Genomic DNA, 16929 nt, shown 5'->3' on the forward strand with positions numbered 1-16929 from the left:
TGCACAGGTTAAAACATGAGAATCAAATCCATTGGTATTAAAATCCATAACTTGAGATTTTTCTCCTACATTATTCTAACACATATAAATGAGTGAAAACAGATTTTCATGACTAATAGCCACATCTATATTAGTTGGACACATAATATGTCTCCAATCTATCCTTTCATCTGCATGCTTGTAAGATGCAGTATCTCAACTGCAGTATTTGTAAAAAATTTCAAAATGCGGAACTTACCACATCTTGTCATTGTTTGTGTAAAAGCTGTCATAATCATTTCTTTTATCAGTAAAATTGTTTGATGTAATCTAAGCTCTGTCACACCTAAGGCATGCCAATTTGCAACCACCCACGTCCTAGTTGTGCCTTATGCCAGCGGTGTTACCTGATTTCACCGGATCAGCAGTTTAGTCCCTCTCGACTGTCTAATTCCGTCATTTGTTATTATCTTTTGGTCTGGCTTTTATTTTGCATTTCTTCTTAACATCACCGTTCCAAGTTGTCTAAGCCTTGCCTTGACATTTCCCGCTCCTCCCATGCTGTAGTTTAAATGTCTTTGGAAGAATGCTCTCTCAAGAGGGTAAACACAGATTTAAAATCCACAATGTAGTACTCAGCATCTTGTCTATTACAGACTCCTGGGTCTGATGTCTCAACACTAAATCTTGCTTTGGCCACCCCAATTCATGTATTTATTTAAATTCATCATATTCATAAATCATCACAGCTCCCTATTTATCATAATTATTAATCAGCACATCGCCCACACCCAAACAAAACAGGCGGTGGTCTTTCTATTATTTATGAGACACCATGTCAGTTTCTCCAGTAAATTTAGATTCTTTTCTTCTGATGAACTGTTTGTTCTCAAATGTTTCTACTCCACCTCTTGTACTCTTCTTAGTCTTCTAGTCTCTTCCATTAATTTAGTTTTGGCTTTCCTTGATTTTCTAGCTGTGATTGTTTTGGCTTTTTCATGATGCCTTATTATTGGAGACCTTAAAATCTGGGCTGAACAAAAGGTCCTTACAGGGTAGTCAAAACTTTCTTGAATCCTGTTGTTTGTCATTCTCCAATATGGTACTCATTGCACTCATAGTTCTTACTCCCACTGATTGTGCTGAATTTCTTGGCCCATTCCACCTACCATGGACCACTCAGCATCAGTCTCCTTCCACTTCACTTCTAGTCATAAAAAGACCATGTCATAAACTGTCTATTCCTGCTCTTGAGGCCCCTTTGCTCTCTTGTCCCCCATAAGTCTCTCTTCCGCTCTCTAGTTTCGCTAAGTGTGTTAATGCTTGGGTTTCAAATTACCTTGGCTCTTTAATTCCTCGTAGACACTTTACTTTGGTTCTCTCAAGAAGTCACAATCTAAGATTCACTGCAAATTGGAAGAAAAAGTTTGGAGGAAAGACTTACCGCAAGCAAACTCAACTTCCATTTCTCTCTCAAAGCCCACAAGAAACAAATTCATTGGATACGCGCTTTGTACTATGACGCGCACCTCTTCTGCCGGTACCTCCTGCGGGCAGATCTACAGGTTCTTCAAATCACTAGCCAAACATTCCTGTTGTGTAATTGCCATCACGCCGTCCCAATCTCTGTGTGATATCTGTAAATTTTTCACAATGACGTTACAATTGTCTGCCACGCTCTTCCTGTTAGTGATAATTCTCACCTCTAAACCCCACAAACATCTCTCTGCCACCCAGCTTGCTTCTCTGCCACTCCCTGCCTCTACCCTTCTCTCATTGGGCACTATCGCTCACCTTAGCTAATAAGTACGGTTGTATGATAGAGGCATGACTGGATAAACCACGCCTGCCTCTACCACGCAGCCTAAATCACAAATGCGTCTTAACCACGCATTCCTTTACCACGCATACCTTTACCATGTAATTTCATGGTGAAGGCATAAATTGTAAAGGGGTGTGCATGGCTAAGGTCACGACCTCCCTCCCCAGCCCTAAGCTACTAACTCCCCCCTCCCTGCCCTGATGTCCAAATACCTCTACCCCCTCCCAATGCCCACGCTGTCCCCAACCCTTAAATACTACTTCGACCCCCTCCCACCCCCTTGCGCTGTCCCTACAACTACCCTTATGCAAACCTCTATTTTTAAAAACGACCTCAACACCACCAGCCCTAAAAACTACCCCACCCTCTCCTAAGCCCTTAAAACTACCCCAACTACCCATTTCTCTCCCCATGTCCTGAGGCCTAAAACCCTGTCTCTTAATCTGACCCAGCCCAACCGTGACCCAGCCCTAAAAACTACCCCGCACTACCCTAAGCCCTAAAAACTACCCTGACTACCCATTCCCCTGCCATGAGGCCTAACACCCTAACCATTAATAAAAAAAACTGCCCTGGCCCTAAAACCTGCTCCGCACCCAGCCCTGAAACCTACCCCACCCCCCACCCCTGAAAACTAGCCCAGAAACATAACTCCACCCCCAACCCTGAAAACTACCTCCAACCCCCAGCCATGAAAACTATCCCCAAACCACCCGCGGCCCATAAAAATACCCCGACGCACCCCCGGTCCAGAAAATTACCCCAACCCACCCCCAGCCCACAAAACAACCACTGACCCACCCCCTAGCTCACAAAACATCACCTAATCCACCCCAGCTCACAAAACCCCAGACCCAACCTCAGCCCAGAACACAACCCCGATGCACCCCAGCCCAAAAAACTAGCCAACCCCGCCAGCCCACAAAACTACCCCTGAACCACCCCCAGCCCACCGAACATTCCCTGACCCACCCTTAAAACCCACACAACAACCCCAGCCCAGAAAGCTACCCGACCAACCCCAGCCCAGAAAACTACCCATGCCCCCCCCCAGCCCAGAAAACTGCCCCCGACCCACCCCCAGCCCACAAAACAACCCCGACCCACCCAGCCCACAAAACAACCCCAACCCCACAGCCCACAAAACAACCCCCAACCCACCTCCCCAGCCCAGAACTACAGCTCAGCCGCACTTACATCACCGCTTCATGCGAGGTTTTTCTGCTTCCGTCCAATTCAGCCAGCAGCTAGACCGTGCATTGCCTTAACCACGCATATGCGTGGTTACGGGCTATGCGTGGTTTAGCTTGCGGAGTCAGATCACTTATGGTTTAGACCGCGGTGTTCCAACTGTTTCCCAATAAATACTGATCAAGGTTTGTCCCTTGCCTCACTCATATTTTACAACAACTAGTTCCGACTGCAGGCTCAGTTCCAATTGAGTAATGCAACCTCTCTCTGTCTTCGATCTCAATTTATCTGGAGAGGAAGTGGGATTTGGTGTTCCACTGTTAGAAAAACCCTACAGCTGATTCCTTGATTTTTGAGTACCCATCGCCACACTTCACTACTCCAACTGCTCATCAACACATTCAACAAGGAAATCAGTAGTCAACTTTTACTCTTTCTCAAGATTGTATTGACTCACCAGTTCAGGCTTTTGCCTGCTTTATAGTACTGAAACATCCATGGTCTTAGTCCTTGAGGTTCTCAGGCTCCTGGTGGACCAGAGAGGCACGCCCTTCTTGTGCCTGGTCGCTCAAGCTGATTTCCTGCTGAGCCCATATGACTGACTCTATTCGATGTCTTTTTTTATGTCTTTGCTACCGTTCTGGCCAGTCTGATGCTCACGGTTTTGTGTTTTTTGGGGAGTTTTATATAGAGCAAACTTGACCCGAAGGTATCAGGTATCAGAGCGCTTTACATGAGCACCAGTTGCATTACACAAGGACACAATTATTTTGTTAGGCATGGGGAGATTATGTGATATTCCCTTAATCACAGGATGTTGATCGTCATTGCCGAGACTAGAACCCGGTTCCCCAGATTTGAGATCGGCCGCCCTAGCCGTTAGACCACATCCTCTCCCCTTTGTTGTTTTTTCTCACTTTGATGACCTACATGGCAGTGCTTAATTTGTAAAAACGGACGTGCTAGGGATCAAAGCTTTGACCGAAGCCTTAGCCCTGCACGATCTAAAGTCATGGCGCTGAATACAGAGGATGCATAACCTTGAATCCACCTCATGCCTCTTTAATCCACCACCAGATTTTAATTCCCCTTTATCTCAGCTCATCTCAGATTATTTTTATTTTCTTACCTCCCCCTCTCTCAGTTTTTACATCTTTCTCTTCCTCCTTCCTGCCCCTTTCATGGTTTTCCTCTCTCTTGCTCTGCGTCAAAGTCTGAAGAGGAAAATTAGGTGGCAGTCCCTAAAAAGGAGTGCTGGTGAGGGGCAACTGCATCCACCTGCTTAAAATAAGCACTGCCTTCTAAGTATTGACTTTTTGTGCCTAATTCTGGCTTCAATTTCACTTACTGTTTCCTGACCTTTTTCGCTTAGATGGGGGACAATGCTCTAAAAATCCATACCAACAAAACTGAAATTTTACTTATGGAGAATGACTCTTCAATTTGGTCTGCAGATTGTTGGCCCAGTGGCATGGCTCCCGCCCCTATCATTAAAGTCCATATCCTCAAGCTTACCTTTCATCGCTCTCCTCCTCTTCATAGTTCTCAGTGAATAGGCCCCATTATCGAGAAGTGAAGTTGGCACACAAGTATTTTCTTGGCACCCTATTCCACTCGAAAGAAATGGACACTCACCAGTCCCAGAGTACAGAATATCAGTAGAGATGGTAAGTTTGGGGTGAGGTAAGGATTAGCTAAGGTAAGGGATATGGCCACTGATTTTGGCATATTTATTTTAAGAGATTTACTTGGCTAATGACAACAGTACGTCGTCATTGCCAGAGGTTTTCGAGCCAGTGGAAGTGCATAAAAGTAATACATATGATTATGCTAGATTTTGCTCTGGAAGTAAGGCTGGTGGTAAGGTGACCTCACTTGCACTTCTGGATTCTCCACTGGAAGAAAATCCTTGAGCTGATAAGTTGCACAACAAACATCAGACAAGTTGCATCACTGCTCTTCCAGGTCCTTTATCTTGTTATCAAGGGTTGTCTTTTTATGGAATTGAAAACAAAGAGAAAGTGCACCATACAACAATTATATGTAAAATAATCAAACTATTCAGATCAATATCCAAGCGTATTTTCAAAAATCTTCTTTTATTCAGACATGTTCATTGTGAAAAATGATATACACAGCAGAGAAACAGCCAACGCGTTTCCTCCTAAACATTGGACTTCTTCAGGGCAAGCTAAAATGCTAGGTGTTTCATATTGGTCCAATACACCCGCCAATGGAAATAACACCTCCAATCCAAGAAAAGCACCATGCGCTATCTCAGTGCTTCATGACAACCATGTTCCTAATGCCATACGCAGTCAAGGTGCGTCACATATATCGTGATCCAATCAATTCTGAGAGGACATGTTGTATAGTCTGTGCCGGACTATACAACTTGTTTCCAAGTCCAGCAACAAGAAGTAGGGTGCTGGAGGCACAGACACTTCTTCCGGCATGGATTATGGTGCCCTTGGCTCACCTTGTCTATAGGACCCAGGAGTGGACTCACTCTGAAGTATGCAGTTCTGTCGACACATTATCCAACAGTTCCTCTCAGAATAGTGAACTGAAATAAATGAAATTATGTTCCACCAGGGCACGCAAAGCTGACAAAAGACACATATGAAACGGTCCTCCTGTGTGTTTGTACAGTTGGGTTAGTTATTTACAGTGCTTAATTTGTAGAAAATAAAAAATAATTACAGGGGACTGGGGGTCTTATTTATGGGATTTTGCTGTAGGGCAGCGCTGTAGGCCTCCCTGCTGCGCTGCCCTACAGCAACAGGAAAGAGCAGCAATGTGCTGTACCTGTATGATGCGGCGCATTCCTGTCCTTTTCCCCTGTGCTGGCGCACAATGGACTGCTATGCGCCAACACAGGCACCTTTGCACCATGGTGCAAGGGTGCCTGCGTTGCGGGGGTGATTGATTATGTGCAGGAAGGGACCCTTCCTGCACAAAAACAATCCATTCAGGCGCTTTCCTTTTTCTATGTGTGCTGCAGAATGCAGCGCACATAGAAAAATGAAAGCACGAGGAGAAATGTTTTCATTTGTCATTGTTGCACTCCCTAATGCCACCCCTGTGGTGGCGTTAGGTTCTGACGCATTCCCAGGTTTACAATGCCTCGTAATTCTGGGAATGTGTCAGGTTCCACGGGTATTGTGTGGGAAAAACCACAGCAACACCCATGGAACGCCCCTTTCATGCAGTTTTCTACGTGAAAGGGGCACATATTTATAAGGCCATGCAAAGCCACACAAATAAATATGCAGTGGCACATTGCGCCACCAAAACGTCAAAAAAGTGATGTTCCGGCGGTGTAAAAGTGCCGTTTTGTTAAAGCTTGCTGCCAGCTCTACCGATGCCTGGATTAAAAGTGTTACGGATCTTAATGTTGAAAAACGGCAAGAATCCTAAAACAGGTGTCCAGAAGGGCAAATGCTGGCAGTGCCAACGCTGATGTCCCACAGTACTTTACCTGTGAGTTACTTTCACCCAGGCGTGCAATGTCCATTGGGCTCAAAGGGCTTCAGCTCCCCCCGTGTGTGTCAGCCCGGGCTGAGACAGCTTCCCGGGCACACACACAGCCGCACCCGAGTACTTCACAGGTCTTTAAAAGACTATGGGGCATATTATCAAGAAATGGCGTTAAAATTATCGTCGTTTTAGCGGCAGAAAACAAACTGCCGCTAAAGTGGCGATAATGGGCTTGATAACATGCTGCAGAGAATTCCCATAGAAGCCCATGTTCTGGTGTCAACATGGGCTTCTATTGGAATTCTCTGAGGCATATTATCAAGCCCATTATCGCCGCTTTAGCAGCAGTTTTCTGATGCTAAAGCGGCGATAATTTTAACGCTGTGCTTGATAATATGCCCCTATTTACTTGTTAATGAGGCTTTGTTGTTTTTCACCCCTTCTTAGAGCCCCTGCATCTCCACAGTTGCGCCTCTGCTTGCACCACTATTAACTGCAGATACCAGAATGCAAAGGGACAACTGGTACTGACGTGCTGGCATTGTCAATGTTTATTGTTTCAACTACTCTAAAGTGTTACAAAGTGTGCGAGGAAAAGAGAGTAAACAGTCAACGTAAAATTATAATATAAGACTATTTAACAAAAAGAATAAAACTCATATTTAGAATTCGGTGATTAAAATGATTTTAAAATTCTTTAATTCCATTAATCGCAACAACGATTTTACCCATTAAAATAATTTCGAATTGAATAATTACAAATATTAATAAGTTGTTCCATTTTATAAATTACAGCATAGATTTTTACTCAAATCAGTTGTCCACAGCTCGCCTTTTCAGTCAATATACCAGATGCCTCTTCTGTCCTTCGAATTATCTGGAGGATTTAAAAAAATTAAATATTATTTTTATTTATTTACCAAACCTGGATCTGGTTGTCAAACAAAAGGCCAAGGCGTCTTTTCGTGTTACTATCTTGTCTTTTACGAACAGCGGTTTTAATAAGCTGTGACGTGGCTGTAGGAATAGCTCACAGCAGCACAGCAAGTTTAGCATGGATTTATGTGGGCGACAGATTGGTGTTGACGTGATGGCAGAGTGCCCTCTCACCTCTAGTTGGACACCCATGTCTCAGTCCGCTCCCTGAATAAATATATTTTTAACTTAGGTATCTAAACTGTCAGTTTAGAGCTGTTTCAACTACTAGGATTAAGTTCACCTGTCCCAGTCACCTAAACTAAGAATTAATATTTTTGGAGCTACACCGTGACTGCCTACCCAACTGGAGGTTATCCCATCTGCAAACAAAGTCTCCGCAACGCTTAATTTGTTCACGTGATACACAACCAGCCCTAGCTGTAGTTCTCCTTTCAGTGAACCCCGAGGTAAACGCTACAAAGATGCCAGTGAAGCGCTTTCTCACCTCACCACCGCGGAACGCCAGCAGGGGGCAGCACAGGACGTGAGGTCGGAGCTGGCAGTATGCTCAGGGGAGAGTGCAAAATCAGCTTAATTATCCCTTTGCTGGGTCACAGCAAGTCAGATATTGTTACAGACTACAACATGCGATATGAAATAGGACGGGTACATGTGACTTCGATATTGTAGTAGACGGCCCATTGTATTGTACATTAAGCTACGCAGTTTTTGTGTATTTCTGTGCCCTATACAAACTGTCCTGTGTCTTAAAGAGCCTGGCAGAGCGTAGCCCCACGCAAGGGCATGCATAGAAGCACTTGACCTTCAGGCAGGGCTTTAAGTGGAATGGAAAAACTGTGTGGGGGGGGGGGGGGGGGGGGGGAGGGGCGTCTCGCAAAAGGGCGTGGCCAATGTATTGAGGGTGTGACTTCAAAACACATAGACTAAAAAGCTGTGCTTAGCATAGTGTACTTGTATTTTGCTGTTTCTGCATCCAGAAATATGATGCAACAAGTAACGTCATACATACAACAAGTCAGGGCTATTGGCTTTGTCAATGGTTGTTAGTTGCATAAGACAAAAAAGCAGCAACAATGGCTTGTATATAATATCAAACAAGCATTGAAAATGCAATAGGTCTCGTCTTTGATTAAGTTAAAGCCATTTGTTTTGCTAATGGTATTGTATAGCAAAGCAAATGGCTTTAACTTAATGAAAGGCGAGGCCTAATGTTAGTCAGTGTCAGTCAGTGTCAGTCAGTCAGTGTCAGTCATGTCAGTCAGTGTCAGTCACTCAGTGTCAGTCATTGTCAGTCAGCCAGTGTCAGTCAGTGTCAGTCAGAGTCAGTCAGTCAGTGTCAGTCAGTTTCAGTCAGTGTCAGTCAGTGTCAGTCAGTTTCAGTCAGTGTCAGTCAGTGTCAGTCAGTCAGTCATTGTCAGTCAGTCATTGTCAGTCAGTGTCGGTCAGTGCCAGTCAGTCAGTTTCAGTCAGTGTCTGTCAGTGTCAGTCAGTCAGTCAGTTTCAGTCAGTGTCAGTCAGTCAGTGTCAGTCAGTCAGTGTCAATCAGTCAGTGACAGTCAGTCAGTGTCAGTCAGTTTCAGTCAGTGTCAGTCAGTGTCAGGCAGTCAGTGTCAGTCAGTCAGTGTCAGTCAGTCAGTGTCAGTCAGTGTCAGTCAGTCAGTGTCAGTCAGTGTCCGTGTGAGTCAGTGTCAGCCAGTCAGTGTCAGTCAGTCAATGTCAGTCAGTCAATGTCAGTCAGTGTCAGTAAGTTTCAGTCAGTGTCAGTGTCAGTCAGTCAGTGTCAGTCAGTCAGTCAGTGTCAGTCAGTCAGTGTTAGTCAGTTAGTGTCAGTCAATGTCTGTCAGTGTCAGTCAGTCAGTATCAGTCAGAGTCAGTCAGTCAGTGTCAGTCAGTCAGTGTCAGTCAGTCATTGTCAGTCAGTCAGTGTCAGTCAGTCACTGTCAGACAGCCAGTGTCAGTCAGTTTCAGTCAGTGTCAGTCAGTGTCAGTCAGTTTCAGTCAGTGTCAGTCAGTTTCAGTCAGTGTCAGTCAGTCAGTGTCAGTCAGTCAGTGTCAGTCAGTCATTGTCAGTCAGTCATTGTCAGTCAGTGTCAGTCAGTCAGTGACAGTTGCAGTCAGGGTCAGTCAGTCAGTTTCAGTCAGTGTCAGTCAGTCAGTGTCTGTCAGTCAGTTTCAGATAGTCAGTTTCAGTCAGTCAGTGTCAGTCAGTGTTAGTCGGTCAGTGTCAGACAGTCAGTGACAGTCAGTCAGTGTCAGTCAGTCAGTGTCAGTCAGTGTCAGTCAGTGTCAGTCAGTTTCAGTCAGTGTCAGTCAGTGTCAGTCAGTCAGTGTCAGTCAGTGTCAGTCAGTGTCAGTCAGTGTCAGTCAGTGTCAGTCAGTCAGTGTCAGTCAGTCAGTGTCAGTCAGTGAGTGCCAGTGAGTGTCATTCAGTCAGTGTCAGTCTGTGTCAGTCAGTCAGTCAATGTTAGTCAGTGTCAGTTAGTCAGTGTCAGTCAGTCATTGTCAGTCAGTCAGTGTCAGTCAGTCAGTGTCAGTCAGTCAGTGTCAGTCAGTTACTGTCAGTCAGCCAGTGTCAGTCAGTTTCAGTCAGTGTCAGTCAGTTTCAGTCAGTGTCAGTCAGTGTCAGTCAGTGTAAGTCAGTCAGTCAGTGTCAGTCAGTCATTGTCAGTCAGTCATTGTCAGTCAGTGTCAGTCAGTCAGTGTCAGTCAGTCAGTGACAGTTGCAGTCAGTGTCAGTCAGTGTCAGTCAGTCAGTTTCAGTCAGTGTCAGTCAGTCAGTGTCAGTCAGTCAGTGTCTGTCAGTCAGTTTCAGTCAGTCAGTTTCAGTCAGTCAGTGTCAGTCAGTGTCAGTCAGTGTTAGTCGGTCAGTGTCAGACAGTCAGTGACAGTCAGTCAGTGTCAGTCAGTCAGTGTCAGTCAGTGTCAGTCAGTTTCAGTCAGTGTCACTCAGTGTTAGTCAGTCAGTGTCAGTCAGTCAGTGTCAGTCAGTCAGTGTCAGTCAGTCAGTGAGTGTCAGTGAGTGTCATTCAGTCAGTGTCAGTCTGTGTCAGTCAGTCAGTCAATGTTCGTCAGTGTCAGTCAGTCAGCGTTAGTGTCAGTTAGTGTCAGTCAGTGTCAGTTAGTGTCAATCAGTCAGTTTCAGTCAGTCAGTGTCAGTCAGTCAGTCTCAGTCAGTGTCAGTCAGTCAGTAAGTGTCATTCAGTCAGTGTCAGTCAGTCAGTGTCAGCTAGAGCAGCTCTGCTGACCTGGTTCTCTGACTCTAAAGCAGCTCTGCTGACCTGGTTCTCTGGCTCTAAAGCAGCTCTGCTGACCTGGTTCTCTGGCTCTAGAGCAGCTCTGCTGACCTGGTTCTCTCACTCTAAAGCAGCTCTGCTGACCTGGTTTCTCTGGCTCTACAGCAGCTCTGCTGACCTGGTTCTCTGGCTCTAGAGCAGCTCTGCTGACCTAGTTCTTAGTCTATAGAGCAGCTCTGCTGAACTGGTTCTCTGGCTCTACAATGGCTCTGCTGACCCGGTTCTCTTGCTCTAAAGCAGCTCTGCTGACCCGGTTCTATGGCTCTAAAGCTGTCCTGCTGACCTGGTTTCTCTGGCTCTACAGCAGCTCTGCTGACCTGGTTCTCAGGCTCTACAGCAGCTCTGCTGACCTGGTTCTCTGTATCTAAAGCAGCTCTGCTGACCTTGTTCTATGGCTCTAAATCAGCTCTGCTGACCTGGTTCTCTGGTTCTAGAGTGCGCCTGCTGCCCTGGTTCTCTGGCTCTAAAGCAGCTCTGTTGACCTGGTTCTCTGCCTCCAGAGCAGCTCTGCTGACCTGGTTCTCAGGCTCTAGAGCAGCTCTGTTGACCGGTTCTCTGGCTCTAAAGCAGCTCTGCTGACCTAGTTTTCTGGCTCTAAAGCAGCTCTGCTGACCTGGTTCTCTGGCTCTAGAGCGGCTCTGCTGACCTGGTTCTCTGGCTCTAGAGCAGCAGTGCTGACCTGGTTCTTAGGCTCTAGAGCAGCTCTGCTGACCTGGTTCTCTCCCTCTAAAGCAGCTCTGCTGACCTGGTTTCTCTGGCTTTCCTGCAGCTCTGCTGACCTGGTTCTCTGGCTCTAAAGCAGCTCTACTGACCTAGTTCTTAGGCTCTAGAGCAGCTCTGCTGACCTGGTTTTCTCCCTCTACAGCAGCTCTGCTGACCTGGTTTCTCTGTCTCTACAGCAGCTCTGCTGACCTGGTTCTCTGGCTCTAGAGCAGCTATGCTGACCTGGTTCTTAGGCTCTAGAGCAGCTCTGCTGAACTGGTTCTCTGGCTCTAAAGCAGCTCTGCTGATCTGGTTCTCTCCCTCTAAAGCAGCTCTGCTGATCTGGTTTCTCTGGCTCTTCAGCAGCTCGGCTGACCTGGTTCTCTGGCTCTAAAGCAGCTCTGCTGATCTGGTTTCTCTGGCTCTAGAGCAGCTCTGCTGACCTGGTTCTTAGGCTTTAGAGCAGCTCTGCTGACCTAGTTTCTCTGGCTCTACAGCAGCTCTGCTGACCTGGTTTTCTGCCTCTTGATGCACAGCAAGTGTGTTGTACATCAGGGGGTCTCATGTCCTCCAATCGTTAAATACAGCACTGAGCTGCTGCCCGACAGAGGGTCACGATAATGTACACATAGGCCGAGTACCCTCCAGGCGCCTTTGTTCCCGCAACTCTGCTTCCCACGGCCCTGCTTCCATGTGCACAGCACCAGGGCCCAAGCGCAGAGTCAGAACAGATGCACATGCGGGGTGCACAAAAGGCACTTGTGTTCATTCTGTGGTGTGTCTGTATCACCTCTAAGCGGTGAGTGTCCCACTGGGGCTCATTGCATCCTTGCCGTGCAAGATCTAAGATGACGCTGCACTCCCTGTGAGGCGAGAGCCCACGTTTCTTCCAAGGCCTGGCCAACTACCCTGAAGACCGCTGGGTTCATGTCCAAAAACCAGAACATGTATTACAAATATACATTGTATCCTTAACTAGGACCATTCAAACATACCTCTGTAGTCCAACCCCGCCTCACACGAAATATACTCGTCAGCTCATCATAATGCGCAAATGAATAGATTGCTTTAAAAAGCTAAATACCTGAGAGATAAGGTGCATTGATGATGCAGCAGAATTCCACATTTTGCGAGGGTGGGGGGCTGAAGCAGGAGAGGCTGTCAGCGGCCATTACAAGCGTGTGGACGGCGCTGCAAATGAGAAAAAAATAGTGCTTAGAGTCCTGTAAAGGAAAGAGTGTAAATCCGCCCGTAAACGATCCAATCCCGGTGGGCGTGCCTAAAAGGAGACAGGGTGGCAACAAGGAATGATTAGCATGCCTTCAGTGCAATCATTGCACTGCCTTTGACATAATTTGTGACGCCAAACGACGCGCACGAATGAAAGCTGAAGGCAGAGCTGGGAGGAGGCTTCTGGAATCGTATCGATTCCAAGAAGTCTCGTTTGATGAGAGCATCGCATGCGCTGGTGACGTCAGATCGAGACCTAAAAAACTTCCACTTAAAGCCCTGGTGACACCACAGCAATGTTTCTGCTCCTGAGTTTCAAAAGGAGAAGGGAAATCCAGAGAGAAAATGACTCTCTTTAAGGGAATTCCCTTCCCCTACAACACTCACCTGGCATGACGTCATGCCGTAACTTCCTCACTAGAGAGAAATGAGCAGTGTGAGCACCCGCACATGATGTGCCTGTTGTCACTGCAGTCCGGAAAAAACGGACCGCCTGTGCCAGGGCACAAAACAGAGCCCGATAGAGACCCGTTTCGAGGCCCCTTTAAACAAGCATTGGCATAGCCAATAGGCCTCGCCTTTGGACCTTATAAGTGTTTAGCCATGCAACAGTTGCATAACTAAATACTTGTAAGGTCCCAAAAGCGAGACCTGTTGGCTATGCCAAGCGGCCGTGCGGCCGCGAAAGTGAAAGTGATTGCGATCGCAATCACGATCAAACATCAAAGCGGCCGTGCGGACGCGAAAGTGAAAGTAATCGCGATAAAGCGCGACGCGCGCGCCCGCGCACATGCACTGTAGCTCTAGGCTGGCCTGGTAGCACTTTTTGGAGCCCTCTCAATAAGTCTCGCCAGACCAGCGCATGCGCAGGGTCGGGCGAGACCTAAAAACTGCCAGTGCTCAGCAGCGGCAGGACCCGGCCCACTTAAAGCCCTGCCTTCAGGCCCTCCACTATAACCTATGCATTTGTGTTGGGATTTGAAATGTATAGAAAATGGTTATAATTTATTGGAGGCGTGTTCCAGACCAGTACAAGTCCGCCGTTTCATTGTTAACATTGGAATGTACCATCTCAGGACGGGGTCACCCGAGCCCCCAGAAAGCGCACTCCGTCACATTTACAGACCCCCGGCCAATGGGGGCCAAGCTGTGCGCAAAAATGAATCACAGTATTAAAAAGAATTCCAGGCGCGTGGGTCAGCCGCAGCTGAAGTGTTGGTAGAAACAACGGCAAATAATAAAACCGCTGGAGATGCCGCCTCCCCCCTCCCTGGGCAGCCTTTGAGTTGTCGGACCCTCCGTTGCTAGGGTCCCGCAGCTGCAAGGATTGCACGTAAAAATAAAAATCCGGATTATTAGGGAGTGTGAATCAGTTGCGGTGAGGCAGTTGGAGTGTGTGCTCCTTTACTTCACCCCCATTCCTCAGGCTTCCTCCATCAATCATCCCGGATGTCTCCAGGCGGCTCGAGCCCCTCCCGCCGTAGCACGTAGAGACTGTTATGTCCAGGGCTGTGTTACACTGTTCTTCGTCCTGGGCCTTCCTTGCAAAACGCAAAAAAACAGTCTACCCTGCATCTTCCGGAAGGACTTCTATACGTTGCTGTTTGTTCGCCTCGTGTGCCCTCTCATGGCTTTTGCCCAGACTTCTAGACAGGGACAGGGAGGGAAGGGGCAGACAGAGTCTCCTGGGCTCACAGGGGTCACCTTTCATGTGGGATTGAGACAGCCGAACCACAGTCTAGCCAGGCAAGCCGGAACACGTTTTTTTCCGTATTGGTTGTCAGCAGAGATGGCGGTTTATAGGCAGCGCCACCAAATTATGCCACAGAGAATGACCACATTATGTGGCAAGGTGGGCCAAATTATTCCTCGTACTGTCGCACATTTTGTGGCGGTCTCACTTCTTATTTTGACCTTTTTACACATTTTAACATTGGCTGGTCAGACTCAAATGTTTCACCTCATTAGTATCAGTTTAACGCCCCAAAACTGCAATAGATAAATGAAAGATGTCAACTCCAAGTTGTGGAGGGCATTCTATTTCACGGGAACACAGAACACACGTAATTGTGTTTTTTTTACTACTTTTGATCCGTTTGCGCTAGAAACATTTTTTAGGATATATGTACAATTACGCAGCAGATGATGGAGTATGTGGCAAATGATTCAAATCCGTAATTATGAGGAAAATGCCGCAGAATCACATAATTCCACTGGCACCCATCTGTAGGGTAACCTGGAGACTGCTTAGTAGGCATATGCCTCTGAAACGCGAATAGGGCTGGGACGGAGTCCATCACACTCCTCCCAAGTGTTTGAGCAGTGTTGGCCTGCCAAATAGTGTCCAGATTTCCATATAGGCCAATTCTATTCCCCTATTTTACGGTTTCCTACCACTTATGTGAGACTAAAATTAATGAAAAAATGGCAGAAACAGGAGACGTAAAAATAGTAAACACGACTCAAGTAAACATCGTAAACTGCAGCATCATAGAAAATGGTTGAACCAAAGTTTGCAGATCCATGGTGGACACTCTTACGATTTCAATAGGCCTTCTGTACTACAGACGCTTTTGACTACGCAACCCAGAATGCACTGGGATACTATTGAGAATTCCTTTGCTGTTGACTGATGCTGTTATCCTTAAAGGGCCATGCAGTTTAGAGGAAAGACACACAGGGGGATATGTACAAGGAAGTGGCGGAGAGAGGCGTTATCCGTCATGGCTTCACGCCTCCCTCCACCACTTTAGAAACGGCAAGGCTGCACCATATTTACAAGAATGTTGTGCAGTCTTGCGTTTCCCCCTGCGATGCTGCTAAGTTTAGCAACTTAGCGCCAACGCAGGCACCCTTGCACCAGAGTGAAAGGGTGTCTGCATGCAGGGGAGGATTGCTGATGTGTAGGAAGGTGCCCCTTCCTGCTCATAAACAATCCTAAAATGCCATTCTGTCACTGTCATGTGTGCTGCTTCGTTAAGCACACATGAAAGTCACAAAAAGGTATTTTTTTTAAAGGATTGTTTATGTACAGGAAGGTGTCCCTTCCTGTACATAAACAATCCGTGGCATTTTGCTTTTTCCACGTGTGCTGCACAAGGCAGCTCACATGGTAAAGCAAAATTGAGGAGAAATAATGCATTTCTTCTCGTTTCGCCAACTTAAGACCAGGATTTTCCTGTCTTAATTTTGGCGCTGCCTCCTATGTACGCTGCCCTTGTACATAGGGGGCTGCATCAAATACAACACCAACTGCCCACCCTTTTCACGCTAACCATAGGATGAAAGGGGGCCTTATTTACAAGGCAGCATCCTTAACTGGCTTAACGCTGCCTTGTAAATAAGGTGCAGCCCCAATAGCCACCACAACGTTAATAAAAGTGACGTTGTGGTAACGATGGGGGCATGTACGTATGCCACACAGTTTTCTTTGACCAGAGTCCTCCATCCCAAACAGTCACAAACAATATCCCTTCTAGAATGTTAAATTGTTTCTGATGTCAGTAGGGTATTTAGATCTACTGTGACATCATTAGAGCAGTAGGCCCCTTTAAAAGGCGCAGAGGCTGGTCTGTCTCACATTGTAATGTCTGGCGCAAGCACAGCTTTCAAGAGCCGGACCGGGCGGCGAGTCAGCGACCATCACCGTCTTCAGATCGGCCCTGGAAAGTCTTTGTCAGGCCCTCACGTGTCTCAGGACCCGTTTAAATTTAGAAAAGGCGCAGCTATAAATAAGGACTTCTCCCATGGCGTCAGTACAAAGAGTTTGAAGGAAAAGCCCGAAACAATGCTGGGGGCTCGGGAGTGGAGAGAGGCTGACGTACCGTCTTGACCTCAAACGGGTGCTCAATCAAGGAGGGGACGATGAGCCTCTGGGCAGGGCCGGACTGGCCGTAGCGGGCACCGGGCAATCTCCCGGTGCGCACCGGTGGGAGCCGGTTTTGGGCCCCTAGGGGCCGTTTTTGTTACAGGGCCGTTTTTGCAGCATAGCTGCAAAATCGGCCCTGTAACAAAATCGGCCGAAAACCGGCCCTGGCAAAGAGCTCGGCGGCACCCCCAAGCCCCGGGGGGGGGGGGGGGGGCCGGCCAGGCACTTTGTCAGGGCCGGTTTTGGTTCCCAGTCCAGCCCTGCCTCTGGGTCTGGGTTCCCAAGTGGTGCAGGGGCTGGGAGCACACGAGGATGTTTCATTGATGTGGTTGAGTGCTGTTGAGTTTCCCTGCACCTGAGAATTGCATCCTGAACACTTTTTTTGGGGCTGCTCAGTAGCTAAAAAAAAAGGTTTTATTTTTGCA

The 16929-nt window shown here is 47.2% G+C and overlaps 2 long non-coding RNA genes across 2 annotated transcripts in view; both read right to left on the reverse strand.

Moving 5' to 3' along the window:
• The window catches only part of LOC146773025 (uncharacterized), a 543284-nt gene that overhangs the window by 51227 nt on the left and 475128 nt on the right, over positions 1–16929 (reverse strand). The gene's annotated exons all lie outside the window — the stretch shown is intronic.
• On the reverse strand, positions 7215–14161 carry LOC146773026 (uncharacterized). The gene is made up of 3 exons (XR_014972387.1): positions 14050–14161; positions 12491–12597; positions 7215–7349 (listed from the first exon to the last, which is right to left on the reverse strand). It is a non-coding gene; the product is annotated as an uncharacterized LOC146773026 (long non-coding RNA).

The sequence above is a fragment of the Triturus cristatus genome, chromosome 12, assembly GCF_964204655.1.
Source record: "Triturus cristatus chromosome 12, aTriCri1.1, whole genome shotgun sequence".
NCBI classification, from domain to species: Eukaryota; Metazoa; Chordata; class Amphibia; order Caudata; family Salamandridae; genus Triturus; species Triturus cristatus.